An 18,166-nucleotide genomic window follows, 5' to 3' on the forward strand; every position below is an offset into this window, starting at 1 on the left:
GAAGACAAGAGGCAGAGAGGAATTAAGGGGAATGATCGTCGTGAGTTCAGTTTTAGACATGTTGAGTTTAAGATGTCTACTGGACATCCAGGTCAAGATGTCTGAAAGGCAGTTGGAGATTCAAGATTGGAGGTCAGTAGAGAGGTTGGGGCAAAATAGGGAGATTTGAGAATCACTGGCAGAGAGATCAAATCTGTGGGAGCTAATGGAATCTCCAGGCAAGGTAGTACAGAGGAAGAGAAGAGAAGAGGGTCCAGGACAGAACCCTGAGGATCACCTAGGCTCAGAGGGAATGATCTGGAGGAGGATCCAGCAAAGGAAACTGAGGAGCAGTCAGAGAGATGGGAGGAGAACCAGGGGAGAGAGGGGTATCCCAAAAACATGTAGAGAGAAGAGAGTAATAAGTGATAGAGTGGGGATGACAGAGCCAGAGATCTATTGGAGGAGCCGGGATGGAATGGGATTACTTGTGCAGGTGGAAAAGTTAGCCTTTGTAGGGAGTAAAGTCATTTCATGTGAGACAGGGGCGAAAGAAGAGAGAGGGGCAGAAAGCACTTGAGTAATATAAGATGGGGAGGAGAAGGAGCTCACAGCAAATGGCCCCAATTTCTTCTGAATAGTATGAGGCAAGGTTCTCAGCTGAGAAAGTAGGGGGAGAGGGAGCCAGGGGAGGTTTGAGGAGGGATGAAGATGTTTGGAAGAGCCTCTGTAGAAGGTGGAAGAGTGAGTTGATAAGACAGGTAGAGTAGAATTGCCTAGTAGCAGTGAGGACCCAGTTGAGGTTGCATAACATAAATTTATAGTAGACTAGTCATAATGGTTTTGAAATTTTCTCTACCTTCATTCAGCAGCACGTGTAGGAGTGAAGGTAGAGAATGCTGGGAGTGAGCCAACGCTGAGGTTTGGCAGGGTGCAACTGGTGAAATGATAAAGAGGCTAAGGATTTAAGAGAGGAGGACAGTATGGAATTGAATTACTTCACCAAAGGGTCAAGATGGGGAAAAAGAGAGTGGCTAACACAGAGGAGATAGCCTGGGAGAGAATTGAGGGGTCGAGGGATTGGGTATCATGGTGTGGTCAAAGAATAGGGTTTGGTAAGGAGGGGAGGATAATTTGGAATGAGGAAAGACTTGGGACCAGAAGAGAAGTTTAAAAAGGCATTGCAGTAGTTCAGACCAAAGTTGCCGAGGGCCTGAAGTAGAGTTGTGGCAAGGGTACAGGGGTAAGAGATGCTACAAAGGTGGAAGCAGCACCTTTGGAAGTGGAGGAATGGAAGTGAAAAGTAATGGATAACTCTGAGGCTGTAGGCACTGGATGACTAGGAGGGTGGTGGTACCTTCAAAAATAATAGAGAAATTTGGAAGAGTAGGGGGTTTGGGAATAAATAGAATGCCTATCCATAGATAACGTGCCTATATCCAGTTTGAGATGTCCAAGAGACAGTCGGTGATGTATGACTAGCTCAGGAAAGAGACTACAGCTGTATATAGGGATCTGGGTATCATCTGCATAGAGAAAATTACTGAAGGCATGGAAGTTGATGAGATCACTAAGTGAAATATTATAGAAGAAGAAGACAAGAGAGCCCAGAACAGAGATTTGGGTGCGTCTGGGGTTGGTGGGTGTGACTTGGATGAAGATCCAGTGAAAGAGACTGAGAGAGTATTCAGACAGCTAGGAGAGCGTCCTGTAACCAAAACCTCATAGAGAGAAGAGAGTATCTAAGAGAAGAGAGAGATCCAAAGCGCCTAAAGAGACAGAGAAGTCAAGGAAGATGAGGACTGAGAAAAGGCCATTAGATTTGTTCTATGAGATGGTTCTGCAAGAGGAAAGGGTGAGGAATGAAGCAGAAAATGTAGATGATGTAAAAACTAAAGATATCGATCAAAATTTACCTTTAAGAGGAGATCACTGATAACATTGGAAAGGGCAGATTCCATTGAATAATTAGAGAAGCCAGGTTGCGGCTTTAAAGGAGAGAGGAATTGCAGGTACCCATTGCAGATGGCTTTCTCAAGGAGTTTAGCCACAAAGGAGGGACAGATATAGGATCATGTCCAGTGGGGTAGATGGATCAAGTGAGGGGTTTTTGAGAATGGGAGAAACATGAGCATGTTTGTAGACAGCAAGGAAGTGGCCAGGGAGGAAGTGAAGTAAGAGACCGAGAATGATAGTGAAGACAGTTTGCTAAAGAAAATGGAAAAGCATGGGATCAAGGACAAATACAGAGTACTTTGGTGAGAACAATGGCCACTTCTTCATCTGAGACCAGACTGATTTTTTTTTTTGGTTTTTTAGGCAACTGGGGTTAAGTGACTTGCCCAAGGTCACACAGCTAGTAAGTGTCAAGTATTTTGTCTGAGGCCAGATTTGAACTCGGGTCCTCCTGACTTCAGGGCCAGTTCTCTATTCACTGCTTCACCTAGCTGCCCCTATCTGAGATGAGACTGAAAGAGGAGACATGAGATAAAGAATAAGGGAGTAAGGAGAGCTCCCAGGGAATGGTCTCGATTTTTTTCGGTGAAAGATTAGATTAGATCTTCATTGCTATCGTTTCTGTTATGGTTACTATTATTGTTGCTGTTAACATTAATAACTAACACTTAAGGTTTGCCTCAAGGCTATGAAGATTTGGCTTCAAGTTTTGCCTTGGACACATTACTGGCTTAGCCAAGTCCCTTTACCATTCAGTACTCTGAGCAACTTTCAAGTTTCTTCACCTGAGAGTTCCTTATACCTTTTTGAAATTGCAGGTCCAATCCTCATTCCTGTTCTGATTTATGATGCTCCTACTTGTATGACTAGCTTATAAATTAGCATATAATGTCAATTATAAACTTGTCTAGGATCATAGATTTAGATCAGGAAAGGAGCTTGATCATGGAGACCAATCTTCTCATTTTACAGCAGAGAAAACTGAGGCCTAGATAGGAAGTGACTTCCCCAAAGTCACACAGATAGTGAGTAGCAGAGGCAAGCCTTGAACCCAAGTCCTATTGATTTAGACTGTCAGGTGCCTCTTCCTTCTGTTGGCTCCTTTTTTTTAATCATTTTTCTAGCCTAGTATGGATCTTTGTTCCCCATGGCTGGGACTCTTTTTGAAGAATGCCCATTGTGGGCCACCCCCACACTTCCAGCTCCAAGATCCTATGACTCCAACCCTCTTCCTCTTCTGTTGGGAGATATGCCAAATCAATTTCAGTAGCTTTCTATACCTTGATGGATGTGTGATCTCAATGAGGTGGGAACTTCCTCCAAGAGTACAGATTGCAACCCATTCAGGACTATTCATGCTGTGGGACTCTTGTCCTCATATCCTGCTGTAAATCCACCCTCTGTGCTGGGGGCCTTCCTCTAGGTCTCTGGAGTTCATACCAGTCCAGCACTAGGCTGCCTGTTGGTTACTCCCCATCACTGCCCACCCCACTCTATATTACCTTTTCTGGTTAGATATGTCTTTGTTGTTTTTTTTTTCTTTTTTCCCTCTTGAAAGTATTTTATTTTTTCCAATTACACATGAAGATAGGTTTCAACATTCACTTTTATAAGATGTTGAGTTCCAAATTTTTTTCTCGCTTCCTCCTCCCCCCTCCATAAGACAGCATGTAATCTGATATAGGCTACACATGTACAATCATATTAAACATATTTCCACATTTGTCATGTTGGGAAAGAAGAATCAGAACCAAAGGGAAAAACCACGAGAAAGAAAAAAATGAGAAAATAGTATGCTTCTATCTATATTCAGACTCCATAGTTCTTTCTCTGGATGTGGATAGCATTTTCCATCTTCAGTCTTTTGGAATTGTCTTGGATCATTGTATTGCTGAAAAGAGCTGTTACTGTGTACAACATTCTCCTGGTTCTGCTCACTTCACTCGGCATCAGTTCATATCAGTCTTTCCAGGCTTTTCAGATAAATCTTTGATAATATCTTTTCTTCTGCTTTTGACATATATTTCTTTGCTGGCAATATGCCAGAGCCTGGCCGTGCCTTTCATGTGGGCCATGGCCATCCAAGAGAGTCAGCAACAAATTGTGTACATAGCTTTGAGGTTTTGTTTATTTAGGCATCATTCCCAGTGGAAAACAGAGATAACTGAGCAGCTTCCATGTCCTTGCTGTCACTCACAGACCATCCATGAACTCTAATCCTCAAGGAGAGACATGTCTACAGATGCTTCCGTTCTGCTGCTTTGTGGCCAATGTAGGTGTTCTTTACCTTTTTGGTGGTATGGATCCCTTTGGCCATCTGGGGAGGCCTACAAATTCCTGCTCAGAATAGTATTTGCATGTACGTAAAGCAAAATACAGGAGATTGCAGAAGAACACAATTATTTTGAAATATAGTTATCCCTTCCACATTATGGGAGTTACGGGCATGGTGCCCTCTCCCCTCATCTGGAAAATCTTAATAAAATGTTTTGGCCCTCCTTGTACCAGTGAAAGAGTCTATGTTTTTTCTTTTCCTTTTATGGGGTGTTTACAGCACCTTATTGTAAAATTTGGGTTAAGTATTTGGTCATAGCCTCTGTGTTGTCTGCTGGCCTTTGCACGTCATCTGTGGCTTCTGCAAAACTCCCCCCAAATTCCCATTTAATTTATTATGCCAATCTGTGATATACAAAAACCACAATGGGGAAAGTCTCGATGGGGAAGGGATAACTATTTGGTTAACTATCTCCACCTATCTGTCCATAGGTCTGTCTTCTATCTACCTATCCACCAACCCACCCATCTATCCACAAAACAAGTTCATGGACCCCACCCAGGTTAAGTACACCTGCCTGCTCTAGGATTACAGATGTGTAATCAAGTCAGCAAATGTCAGACCTGGGCTTAGACTAACCCTTCAGAAGACTGAAGCCCAGAGAGGGCCAATGACTGGCTTCATGTGGAAGGACATTTGCAATATTTGCTCTGTAGGGTCGGTGCAATTCCATTTGTATTTAATAAGCACCCATTCTGTTGCTAGATGCTGTGCTAGGAATTGGGCATGCAGCAAGAACAAGGAAATAATTCCTGACCTGGAGGAGTTTACCTTCTACTGGGGCCACAGAATAGGCTGTAGGCAAAGAAATGCAAATATAGGTGGTGCAGGGGATAGAGACTCTGGATCTGGAGTCAGGAAGACTTGAGTGCAAATCCAGCTTCAGACACTTGCTGACTGTGTACCCTAGGCAAGTCACTTAGCCTCTATCTGCCTCAGTTTCCTCAACTGGAAAATGGGGATAGTAATAGCCCCTGGCTCCCAGGGTTCTTGTGAGGATCAAATGAGATCATTCTGTAAAGCACTTAGTAGGCACTCTACAAATGCTTATTCCCTTCCCTGTTTCCCCTTATAGATTCTTCTTCTTTTTCTTATCATTGTCATCATCCTCATCAGACCCCTGAGTGCTGAGGGGATCAGCAGAGACTTTGTGCAGGACCGTAGATTTCCAGCTAGAAGGACCTTAGAAGCTATCTGGGCCAATTGCTTCACTTTCTAGTTGCAGAAATTAAGTTTGAAAGTTGATTGATTAGGGGGCAGGACAGGATTAAGGGAAATAGAGTTAGTTTTTCACAACATGTCTACTGTGGAAGATTTTTGCATAACTGTACATGTATAACCTATATTGAGTTGCTTGCCTTTTCAATGAGGGTGGGTGGGGAGGGAGGGAGAAAATTTGGAACCCCAAGTTTTAAAAACACATGTTTTAAAAAAAGTTTTCATATGCAACTGGGAAATAAGAAATACATGAAATGGGGTACAGAAGTCTATCCTGCCCTACAGGAAAATAGAAGGGGAAGGGGATAAGAGAAGGGGGGGGAGATAGAAGAGAGGGCAGACTAAGGGGAAGGGATATTCAGAATGCATGCCATCTTGGGGTGGGGGAGGGGGGAGGTGGGGTGAAAATTTGGAACTCAAAAACTTGTGGAAGTGAATGTTGAAAACTAAAAATAAATAAATTTATATATATATATATATATATATATAAATTTTTATATATATATATAAAAGAAAGTTGATTGATTTGCCTGTGGTCCCACAAGTGATAAGGGGCAGAAAAGGCATTTATTCTCCACTCCTGAGGCTCCAAATCCAGGGTTCTTTCACAGGCACCATAGGAGGTGCCCCATGAGCCCAACTTTTCAGGGAGAGGAGGAGTCCAAGAGGTGGATGTGGAAAGAGGGGGCATTCCAGGTGTTGGGGGCAGTCAAGGCAAAGTCATGGAGAAGGGAGGTGGTTCAGTGAGTTTTTGGGGAGTAAGCGTTTGGCATACCTTAAAGCACTATGGAAATAGAAGCTAATAGCAGCAGCAGCAGCAGCACACCTCCACCTCTGCTCCCCTGATTTCCTCATCTAGGATTCTTTCCTCTGTGTTCTGCTGGTAAGAATGAGTTACTCTTTAACTAAACCCCAAGCAATTAAAAGGTTAGAGTAGGAAGAATCAGTGAATGTTTTGGAGGGCTGTTCAAAGGAGAGGTAGCTCTTTCTTATTCTCAGTGGATAAACAGAATTATATCACTAGCATTAGGGTTATCGAACATAAATGGAAATGTTAAGTCAAACCCTGATTTGCAGTCTCCAAAACATTCTCAGGACATTAGTCTCTGCTCTCAAATCAAATCCAAGCAACATGAAAAGGATATATTTACATGGACTTTCAGGGACTCCAATTGCCCACAGGCTGGGGGTGCTTATTAGAAAAACACAAAGTACATGATTTGTCTTCCAGACAGTGAGCAACCTGGACTCTCTAGGTTACTTTAGATTCCAAGCAGCACTGTGCTGTTTGTCCGGTTGGGGTTTCACAGTCTCCTGGAAGAACACAACACTCTTTGATTGGCAGTGAGAAAGAGAAATGAATTATGGGACACCCAGTCTCAAAACTGTGTGGAGAGACAGGATAGTATTTTTAGAAGCGACTTCCTAACTGAAAGGCTTTGATGGGGTGCTAATGATGGACCCCTAAAAGGCCCTGGACTTTCCCACGTGGCCCAGGTCTCTGGTGTTTGCTTGGGGTACCTGGCCCTTCCGGGTCCTTCTCTATTAGTCCCAGTCACCCAAGCTATTGGTCACTCCTTGATCACATCCAGATCTTCCCAGTCTTTCTGTGTAAAAGGTCCATCTTGCCTCCAATCAACCAGTGTTTTAATAAACCTTGTCTCTGGCTAAAAGAAGGCTTGGACCTGCATTGCTTGCCCTTGAATTTTGGGGTCCCAGCACCCCTAGACCTCAATATTTCAACTCCTTGTATTCTGGGGGAGGATAGATTTAGGAGTTATAAATTCCTCAGAACTGCTTCTAATGACCAATTAGTTGCCCCTGGGCAACTGGACAGGTTATACAAATTACCCCAGGATGCTCATATAGGATCTCCAAAGTGCGATGGGGTAGGGAGGAGAACAGGCAGCAGCTCCCAGGGGCTGCTCTCAGTGCACGTGCCTAGGACCCAGAGCAGCCAGGTGCTTCTCCTTACCTACCAGCTTTGTAACCCCATCCTAACAGGCCATTCTTGTAGGCTGGATCTGCCTGCCTTTGAAGAAGCACTTGTGGATCATGGCTTCCCTTTCTAGAAGTTCACAAACCATCCCTTTAATAATATGTTCTTGTATTTTGCCAGGAACTGAAACTCAAGCCCATTGGCCTACATTTTGTAAACTTCAGCCTCTTTCCTTTTCAAAAAGTCAGGGCAAAATTTACTCTTGTCTGGTCTTGGAGCCCTTCTCCTTTTCTCCAAGACCTTTCAAACAATTCTGCTAGTTCTTTCTCTGCATCAGGATACTGTTCATTCAAGCTGGGTTGCTTGAACTCATCCATGGCAGCTCTGTTCTCTTATTATCTCCTTGCCTAGATTTGAACTCTCTACTAAGCATTTGTGTTCAATCCTGGCCAGTCCAGGCATTTAGGATGGCCCCTTCCAGCCCAGCCCTTTGCTGGTTATCAGCACTCTCTTCCTCTGGAAATGACTTCCAGTTTATATATTTGCATACACTTTGTGTCCCCTCAGTAGAAAGTAAGCTCCCCAAGAGCAAGGGACCATTGGGGTTCTGTCTTTGTATACCACGTTCCTGGCACAGCGTGAATTCAATGGGGCTGGCCCAGAATGAGATCTTAATGAAGGTCTTAGCAGAATTGAATAGATTTGTTTCTTACTTTTACATTTTGGTAATGCCACTCATCTTTGCTTTTCTGGTGAAAGTAAGAGAATCTCAAATGTCAAAGCCCAGTTCCTTGGGCACTTGGGAAAGGAACCAATTACTCATAATTTCTCCTTTTTCCCTTGTGTTATCTAAAAAGGATATTTTGTGCTAATCTGAGCTCTACCCACCAAGTGAGATTGAAATTCGAGGTTTCAACTCTCTTGATTTTGTAGGAATCTAAATGTTGTAACATCTCTTGAATTCATTTTGCCTTATAGGCAAAGCTAGAAATCCAAACTTCCTACCAATCAGACTTCAGCGCTCGCTCTCTCTCTCTCTCTCTCTCTCTCTCTCTCTCTCTCTCTCTCTCTCTCTCTCTCTCTCGCTCTGTGTGTGTGTGTATTATATATATATATATATATATATATATATATATATATAATACACACACACACACACACACACACACATTCTATTCTGTTGTTAAGAGAAAGCCAGCAAGACCAAACAGAAGAGCAATTACTTGCCACATCCTAGCCCTAATTGCTTTACTCTCTCCATTCCCCAGCCTGTGAGAATTTTTAATTCAGCCTAGACCTAAGGCTCAGCGCTATCCCCGGGCCCAGCCTTTGTTCGAGCACCGAGCTGGGTTGACTGCTTTTCCCATCAATGAGGTTTTCTGATTTGCCTCCAAGTTCATTAGAACCAGTCCCAGAACGCTCTAACAACACAAAAGCCTCAGGGCAGACGAGGGCCTTGATTTGGGGTCTTTTTTTGTTGTTGTTTTTCACTCTTTTTTTCTGAAATAATAGCCGATGTTTATATAGAATTTGAAGGCCAGCAAAGTACTTTTCAGATGTGGTCTTATTTGATCCTCACAGCCACTCCAGAGAGGAGGCCTCTAAGGCTTTGAGGGCTAAAATCACTTACCCAGCTGCCCTCAGTTAAGAAAGAATACCCAGGTCTTCCTGATTCCAAAGCCCATTCTGCATCTCAAGTCTATAGCATACTTTTTAATCAGGAGACCTCGTCAGTTATCATTGGACCTCTCAGTTAATCACTCTGTGGTTCGACAAATAGTTTTTCTGGAATTTGCTAATGGTAGCTAAAATATGGGGCTGTGTTTTACGCAGTAACATCACTCAAAAAAGTTGCATTAAACACTTATGGGGTTGTTCTGTGGCTCTTGTCTGGTTGTGAGACATAGAATGCTACAGTCTCCAAAGTATCGACATTAAGGATACCTCAAAAGGCCAGGGAGGATTGGGTGGAGCTGGCTGTAACCATATGCAAACAATTTCTCAGGAGAAGTGGTGCAAAGAACGTCATCACATGGATGTCTGAACAGAGAAGATGGGTTGGCCACGTGGTGTTGGGCTGCACTGGGCGGTGAGAGAACTCAAATTGTGCCCCTAGCTTGTTGGGTGGAGCTCTTGTGGTCCATTTTGGGGGAGGGTCTAGACTGCAGTGGTACAGGATGGGCAGACTGAAATGGACCATTACCTACATTGTGGTAAGGAATATCCCTGTTAATGTGAACACAGGAGAGAGAATTTAAAAATTATTGGACTATCTGAAAGCTATGATCAAAAAAAGAGCCTAGACATCATCTTTCAAGAAATTACCAAGGAAAACTTCCCTGATATATTAGAACCAGAGGGCGAAATAGAAATTGAAAGAATCCACCAATCTCCTCCTGAAAGAAATCCTCAAAGGAAAACTCCTAGGAATGTTGTAGCCAAATTCCAGAGTTCCCAGGTCAAGGAGAAAATATTGCAAGCAGCCACAAGAAACAATTCAAATATTGCGGAAACACAATCAGGATAACACAGGATTTAGAAGCTTCTTCATTAAGGGACCAGAGGGCTTGGAATATGATATTCCAGAGGGCAAAGGAGATAGGATTACAACCAAGAATCACCTACCCAGCAAAACTGAGTATAATCTTTCAGGGTAAAAAATTGGCATTCAGTGAAATAGCGGACTTTCAAGCATTTTTGATGAAAAGACCAGAGCTGAATATAAAATTTGACTTTCAAATACAAGACTCAAGGGAAGCATGAAGAGGTACACAAGAAAGAGAAATCATAAGAGACTTATTAAGATTGAACTGTTTACATTCCTGCATGGAAAGATGATATTTGTAACTCATGAGACCTTTGTCAGTATTGGAGTAGTTGGAGGGAAAAAATTATATGGATAGTTAGATAGATAGATAGATAGATAGACAGACAGACAGACAGACAGACAGACAGATAGATAGATAGATAGATAGAGGGCACAGGGTGAGTTGAAGATGAAGAGGTGATATCTGGAGAATAAAATTAAGGGGTGAGAGAGGATTATACTGGGAGAAGGAGAAAGGGAGAGTTAGAATGAGGTAAATTATCTCATGCAAAACAGAAAAGGCTTTTACAGTGGAGGAGAAGTAGGGGAAGATGAGAGGGAATGAGTAAATCTTATTCTCATTGAATTTGGCTTAAGGAGGGAATAACATACATGCTCAATGGAATATGAAAATCCATCTTACCCTATAGGAAAATAGGGAGTGAAGGGGATAAGAGAGCAGAGGTATGATAGAGAGGTGGGCAGATTGGGAGAGGGGGTAATCAGAAGCAAACCATTCTGAGGAGGTATAGGGTCAAAAGAGAGAATAGAATAAACGGAGGAGTGGGATAGCATCAAGGGAAATATAGTTAGTTTTTCACAACATGTCTACTATGAAAGTTTTTTGCATGACTACACATGTATAACTTGTATCAAGTTGCTTGCCTTCTCAATGAGGGTAGATGGGGAGGGAGGAAGGGAGAAAAATTGTAACCCAAAGTTTTAAAAATAAATGTTAAAAATTGTTTTCACATGCAGCTGGAAAATAAAATATATAGGCAATGGGGTATTGAAATCTATCCTGCTCTACAGGAACATAAAAGGGGGGCAGATAGAAGGGAGGGCAGATTAGAGGAAGGGGTATTCAGAATGCACACCTCCTTGGGGTGGGGGATGGGTGAGATGGGGAGAAAATTTGGAACCCAAAATCTTGTGGAAGTGAATGTTGAAAACGAAAAATTAATTAATTAATTAATTGAGAGAATCACCGTAGTAGTAAGTGATGGAATTGTAATTTCAACTCTGGTACTCTGACTCCAAATTAAAAGAATTTCCTAAAGAAATAGACATTCAGAAATAGTTTTCAATTTTTTCAATTATAAATTTGACAAACATCCACAAACGTGAGCATTTCCATATACAAAAAAGAAACAGAAAAAGGGGATTGTCTATGAAGCTGTGTCTTTCTGTTCTGCAGAGCTTGATTTGTTCTTGTTGTTTTTAAATCTGTTTATTTTTAGTTTTCAGCATTCACTTCCACGTGATGTTGAGCTCCCAATTTTCTCCCATCTCTCTCCTCCTCCCACCCCAAGATGGAGTCCCATTCTGATTACCCCTTCCCCCAATCTACCCTCCCTTCTGTCAACCTACCCCTTCTCTTATCCCCTTCCCTTTCTATTCTCCTGTAGGGTAAGGTAGTTTTTGCTACCCACTTGCCTGTGTATCTTATTTCCCAGTTGCATATAAAAACAATTTTTAACATTTGTTTTTAAAACTTTGAGTTCCAAATTCTCTCCCTTACTCTTCCCCACCCCCTACTCCCCTTATTGAGAAGGCAAGCAATTTGATATAGGTTATACATGTGTAGTCATGTTGTGAAAGACTAACGATATTCCCCTCCGTTTTATCCTCCCCTCTCCCCCCTCCCCATTTATTCTCTTCTCTCCTTTGATCCTGTCCCTCTTCAAGTGGATAGAACACCCGCCCTGGAGTCAGGAGGACCTGAGTTCAAATCCAGCCCCCAGACACGTTAACACTCACTAGCTGTGTGACTCTTGGCAAGTCACTTAACCCCATTTTCTAGCAAAAAAAAAAAGTGTTTGGCTTGATTTGTTTTTTACATTGAATGTAACCCTGCTTTCTCCCAAGCCAAAGAGGATTTTGTGGAGGGAATTCCTTATGCCAAGTGTGGAGGGAGATGTGGCTCTAGATTGGCTGAGAGAATGCTATATACCTGAATAAGGGGCTTACTTCAATTTATTGCAGAGACCTTTGCAGACAGATTTCAGAGATTGTCTATGGAGGGAGGATATCAGAGAGACAGTCGAAAGAAACTTTTGAATGATGGACTAGAACCCTCACAGCCACGGACATGTACAAGAGCCAACTACATCGTGTTTCTTGACCTCCTCCAAAGCAGCCCACAGGGCAGAAACAGGGTTACAGATGTATGATTGAACACGACAGTGCCAAATCTTCCTTGATCACCTGTGAGTCTCCTGAACTGCCTTTTGCTCTCTTCTGTGTGTTTGTAAGTATTTCGTGGCTACTCTTTTGTTTATTTTCTTCTTAGTTTATTTTGTTCTAACCTTCCCAGAGCTGAAAGACACCTTGGAGGTCATTTGGTCCAGTCATCCATCCCACTGGAGAACCCCCTCTGGTCATTCAGCCTCTGACTGGACGCCTTGAGTGACAGGTAGTCATTACCTCCCAAGGCAGTCCATTCCATTTGGGGAATAGCTCTCATTGTGAGAAAAAAACAGCCTTTCATTGAGCTGAAAACCACCTCCCTGCAATTTTCAGCCACTGCCATTTTTCAGCTCATGGATTCATTTTCAGAGATTTATTAAGTGCCTAAAATATACCAGGTATTGTGCTGGCTGGGCTGGGGATACACTACAAACACACAGTCTCTCCCGCCAGGGGTTTGCATTCTATTGTAGTCAGGAGGAATGACAAATACTGAAATAAGTACAAAACATAAACAAATTGAATACAAAGCGATATAGGGTAGAGGGCATTCCAGGCATGGGGCACAGCCTGGATAAAGGCACTGAGTCAGGAGATGGAATACAGTACAGAGAACCGCAAGCAGGCCATTTGGGTTGCCATGTAGAGTGTCTGAAGGAGAGGAACATGCAGTGATCCTTGGAAAGGTAGACTGGAGCCTGACTGTGAAGGTCTTTGAATAGCAAACAGAAGAGGAGCTATTTTATCCAAAAGGTTCTGCAACTTCTTGAGAAGGGGAGTGAAAAGGCCAGACTTAGCAATTCTGTGGAAGATGGATTGGGCAGGCAAGAGACTGGAGGTAGTAGGTCCAATTGGGAGGCTATTGTGATGGTCTCCAAAGCTAAGACAACTGAAGTTGGCCTCAACTTTTTGTCAGTCAAGTAGCTGCACAGCTGGCTATTAGTAATAGGCACAGGACTTGGTTATCAGGGAGAGACCTGGGATAAGGAGAAGATTGAAGAATAGCACAAGATCACAGATGTGACCTGGAAGGAGCATCTGAGGTCCTCTAGGCCAAGCTCTTCATTTTACAGATGAAGAAACTAAGGCCTGGAATGGATGAGTGACTTGGCCAAGGTCACACAGATAATGGAGTTAGGATTTGAAACAAATCCTCTGACTCCAAATCTAGAGCCCTTTCTATCCCCAGCCCCCACCCTGACTTGTGAGTCTTCTCACTGAGCCCATCCCCATTCTAGGAATCCCCATGGAATACAACTATGGTGGCTTGGACTGGACAAACCAACATGCTAAGGGTTGCCATCAAGAAGCAAATGCACCAAAATGGCAGCCCAGGGCCCCAGTCTGTGGACATATGCAACACTCCACAATTAGAGTGTAGCTTCCTAATGGACTTTGCAACAATCTTCCTGCAACCCCACCCTTGCTGTTTTGAGATGAACCTCAGCCAAATCCCCACCTTGGGGAAACCCAGCCCAATTGCTTTTGGAAACCTACATTCAGCACTTTCTAGTTACCCTTCTGCCTTCAGGCTGGCATGTTGAGATCAACTCTACCTGCACAGGAGATAAGCTGTCTGTCTTTGGTATTATTCAAGAACCTTGTCCTAGGAGTTGGGAGTAGGGTTTGGGGGTGAGCTCTGAACAAAGACAATAGCTCTTAGTCCCTCAGTTTCAGACTCATAGCTTGATATTAAAAAGTAATGATTGTGTGGTTTCATCTATTGGGAAGCTCTCAAAAGCATATTCATGAGCTAAGAATAGAATAGTACCTTTGGGGAAATGAAAATCCAGCCTGATGAGCTGGTATGGGGAAGCTCTAACTTGTTTCTCATGTCTTAAGTTTATTTTTCTTTTTTCTCTGAATATTTTGATCCTTCATCTTGAGTCTCCTTTGCCATGTTTTCTTTCTAATTCCTCAGATACCCAGTCCAGTGGTCATTGGCCATCCTCTCCTCACATGCCTTTTCATTGGCCACCACCCATATCTAGAATGTTCTCCCTGTACTTCTGTGCTTCTGTACTCCTGACTGCCCTGGCTTCTGGCAAGACTCAGTTCAAATCCCCTCCCTGGCAGGAGGTCTTCCCTCCCCCTCCTCCTTACCCTTTGGCTTCCTCTGGGGATTACCCTGCATGTGTGTGGTATGGGTCTTGGATGTCCACGCTTACTGGAAGGTGAGCTCCTTGAAGGCAGGGATCACATTTTGGCCTTTCTTTTCCTCCCTAGTGCTATGCACAATGCTGGGTATGGAGGAAGCACCTAAAAGTGCCTGTGATGGCATGGCCCACGAGGAAGGAGACTAGACTCTCGGGATTCTCAGCTCAGAGCTTTCAGATGTCATTTTTGATTTATGGGTGATTGTGCTAAATTTCAGGTTGGACCCCAATAAAATTAGTGTATGAAAATTGCAATGGAAGGATTGAGCCTGTTCCCTAAGATGTCATCTTGGCTGTGCAGCCATCACTGCCCCCAGAGGAGCATAGAAATGGCCTTCCCCTCCCCACCAAGTGACCCTTCACCTTGGAGCGTGTAGCTTGGGCAGGAGGCTCAGAAGCAATGCAGCATCCTCAGAACTGGCACAAAAAGTTAGGCCTAATTTCTAGGAGGATTAGAAGAATCCGTGTTAGTCTTGGCCTTCCTGAGTTTCTTTATAATTCTACATCCCTAACCCAAGAAGTGATAGATTCGCTATGCTCATCAAAGCCCAACCTGGAAAGAAGCAAGACAATCCCAATGGGTGGTGAAAGAATGCTCAGTAACGCTGCTTCCCAGAGGCCTCAGCAGAAGAGCACCAAGGTGGGGGCGGGGGCAGCTAGGTGGTGCAGTGCGCAGAGTGCCGGCCCTAGATTCAGGAGGACCTGAGTTCAAATGCAGCCTCAGACACGTAACACTCACTAGCTGTGTGACCCTGGGCAAGTCACTTAACCCCACTGCCTAAACCAAAAAAAAAAAAAAAATAGAGGAGCACCAAGGCCTGCCTAGGTGGGGTGGGAGGGAAAGATCCATGTGGAGCCCATTAGCACCCTTGCGGGGCTGGTCCAAAAGGTCAGCACTCAACTAGCCCCCAGTCATTTTCCATTGACTTTGCATATATGAATGTGTATATGTAACTCCCACCCTCAGTAGAATGTCAGTTCCCTAAGGGGAGGGATTGTTCTGGTTCTTAAGTTTATGTCCCCAGCATAGTGCTTGGTACCTAGTAGGGGCTTAATAAATGCTGGTTGCGTAAATGAATGAGTGAATGAACATGTTCGCCAGCAAAGCAGAGAGCAGAGGGTATGATGTGACAAGGTTGGCCAAGGGAATTTCAAATGATATGGAAGATCTGCTGATGTTTACTGCAGGCAGGTGGGCAGAGAAAAGGGAGAGGGACCCAAGAGTTCTGCTCATACTCTGAAGCCTATGAACCCAAACCAGAATTGTGTTTGCAAACGGGCAGAAAACAACGAATTCCATTCTGTTAGTGTACATGTAAAATTCTCATTTTCAGGGGAAATTAGCTAGGCAGAGGGGAGGGGAGAACAAAGCCCTGGGCTCTGGAGCTTGGGCCAATAATGTATATGAAAGCAATTGGAGACTTCAATTATTGTAGAGAACCCCACATGTCACCTATGGGGGAATTAAATTTACCTGGTCATCAAGTAATTCTCCCAGCTCGAAAAGCTTTTTTTTTAATTGTTGCTTAAACACTTAAGAAAGACATTAGCTAGCTGTGCAAATGTAAAGAAAGATAACACCAGTTGCTATTTCTATTGGCCTTCTATCCACTTGAATAAAGCTAACTCCCTAAATGCCTGCTTTGGGTAAATTGTTGGGTGAAACTTAGGCTATTATCAAACCATCAAGGGGCCTGCTTACTGAACACACAGGAGCAGGCTAAAGAAGTTAGCTTTCATTGGAAACTTTGTTATTTCCCAAAGGGATTGAGTTCTCCAGCCTAAGCATTGATAAAGAATCTTAAGCAACAGCAGTGGGCAGTAGGCTAGCATCATTGACTAGCTTGAGGTGCAAAGCTCTCTGGGGCCAGATTTGGCTCCCTGTGCTGCTGTCTGGGCCCCTCTTCCTTGGAAAAGGCCCTCCCCTGCATTGGCCTTCACGATCAGCTATCCCCTAGACTCTTGGTCTACTCTTGCCCCGCCAGGTATATGATAAATAAGCCACAGGAACTCAGAAACGTGCGGTTCAGATGGGCTGCTGAGCAGAGGGTCTGACCAGGTTCCCATCACTGCTGTAGCACTGGGTACATGTGGGGAATGGGGTCCTCAAATCTAGCAGCCCCATGACACAGCACATGACCCAGCCCTCACCCAGTGTCCAGATGAACCTGCTGGCATGTCAGGCTCCAGCTTTCCCTACCAGATTATCTCCTCAAACTACCAGGGCTTCAGGGTCCAGATGTTCTTTCACATACATTCTTTCATTTCATCTCTCACTCTGTCAAAGCACTGAGCTTAAAGTTAGAAAGACCTGAGTCCAAATGAGAAAGTGGAGCATGGGAGAAGGGGGTACAGGGAAGATGAGAGCTTGGTGTTGACCTTGTTCAACTTGACTCAATGATGCTCATTCTGAAAAGACTGGGAGACAATGCAAGTCTCAACTGAATCAAGTCCGCTTGTGTCCTACCTTTGTAGAGTAGATGGTAATTAAATCTGAGAAGGTTGACATTGCCCAGGATCCCTCTGGGTTCTTGGGCAATAAAGCCCAAGTCACACAAGCAACCAGTGGGAAGTCGTCTGATGCATAGCCACCAGGTGAGATGCTGTAGAAAGCAAGTCTGGGAAGAATGAGTTATGGATCACACAGAAAGACTGTGGGCACCAGCCTCAGAAGCACCTGAAAAATTGAAGAAGAGGATGATGAGGTGTTCCTTATATCATGCTGCAAATAACAGATTTCATTTAGCACAGATTTCCTGAACATACATATCAAACCCTACTTAATGGGGTTACTATCAGGAATGTCCAGACAAGGTTGGATTATGGCTTTCTCTTAATGGTCATCCTCTTTCCTGGTAAATGGTATTGTTAGTTAAGGCAATTTATCTTAATACAATGGAAGAGAATTAAATTGTTTGGGGCACTCTGTTAGACTGGCCCTTTCTGGAACCAGTTGCAAATTTTAATGGAGTTTCTTGTTACTTAGATACCATAACGGATGAGATTTGGAATCTCTCCATGGATTTTTCATTGTAAGCATCTCTCCCCACCACCTATCTTCTCAATCTTCCTTCCTTAGGAGCAGTTTAATGGCATTTGAGATGGACTCAATGTTTACTGCCAGTGAGCTAGAGATTAGAGACCAAGGAGCTTGGAGGTGACCCTTTCCAAAGAGTTAAGAAGGCTCACCTTCTTTGGCCTTCAGGGTATGAAGAAAGTTAAGGCTGTAGAATGTTCCAGGAAAAGTCTGCTGAACTTAAGGCTGGATAAATGACCTTCACAAATGGACTGGAGGCATGAGGATCTCTGATGGCTCCGACTCTGAGGGTTTACATCTAAATGTGATTTAGGACCAAGATGAATAACTCTAGAATCCTTTGATGTGGAGTCCTTCACCCATGCCCTCCCCAAGCCTGGACAGGCCTTTGTGGAGCAAAACTGAGCTATCCAGTGACTGTACATTCATTCTCTTTCTAGAGCTGCATTGTTTTCATAATGTAAACCTCCTAAGAATTGTAATGGTGACAGTGATTGTAGTGGTGGCAGAAAGTTTCCCAGGTACTTTGTATCTAGTAACTTACTTGGTC

General features: G+C 43.6%; 1 long non-coding RNA gene across 1 annotated transcript in view; it reads left to right on the plus strand.

Annotated features, from left to right (window-relative positions):
* LOC110203383 (uncharacterized) overlaps window positions 1-12,468 on the plus strand; it is a 258,087-nt gene extending 245,619 nt beyond the window's left edge. The window contains exon 6 of the long non-coding RNA XR_013483560.1: window positions 12,220-12,468. This is a non-coding gene — a long non-coding RNA (uncharacterized LOC110203383). The remainder of the gene's footprint in view (window positions 1-12,219) is intronic.
* Window positions 12,469-18,166: the final 5,698 nt, after the last annotated feature.

Source organism: Phascolarctos cinereus, unplaced genomic scaffold (assembly GCF_003287225.1).
Source record: "Phascolarctos cinereus isolate Bilbo 61053 unplaced genomic scaffold, phaCin_HiC Scaffold_8;HRSCAF=390, whole genome shotgun sequence".
NCBI classification, from domain to species: Eukaryota; Metazoa; Chordata; class Mammalia; order Diprotodontia; family Phascolarctidae; genus Phascolarctos; species Phascolarctos cinereus.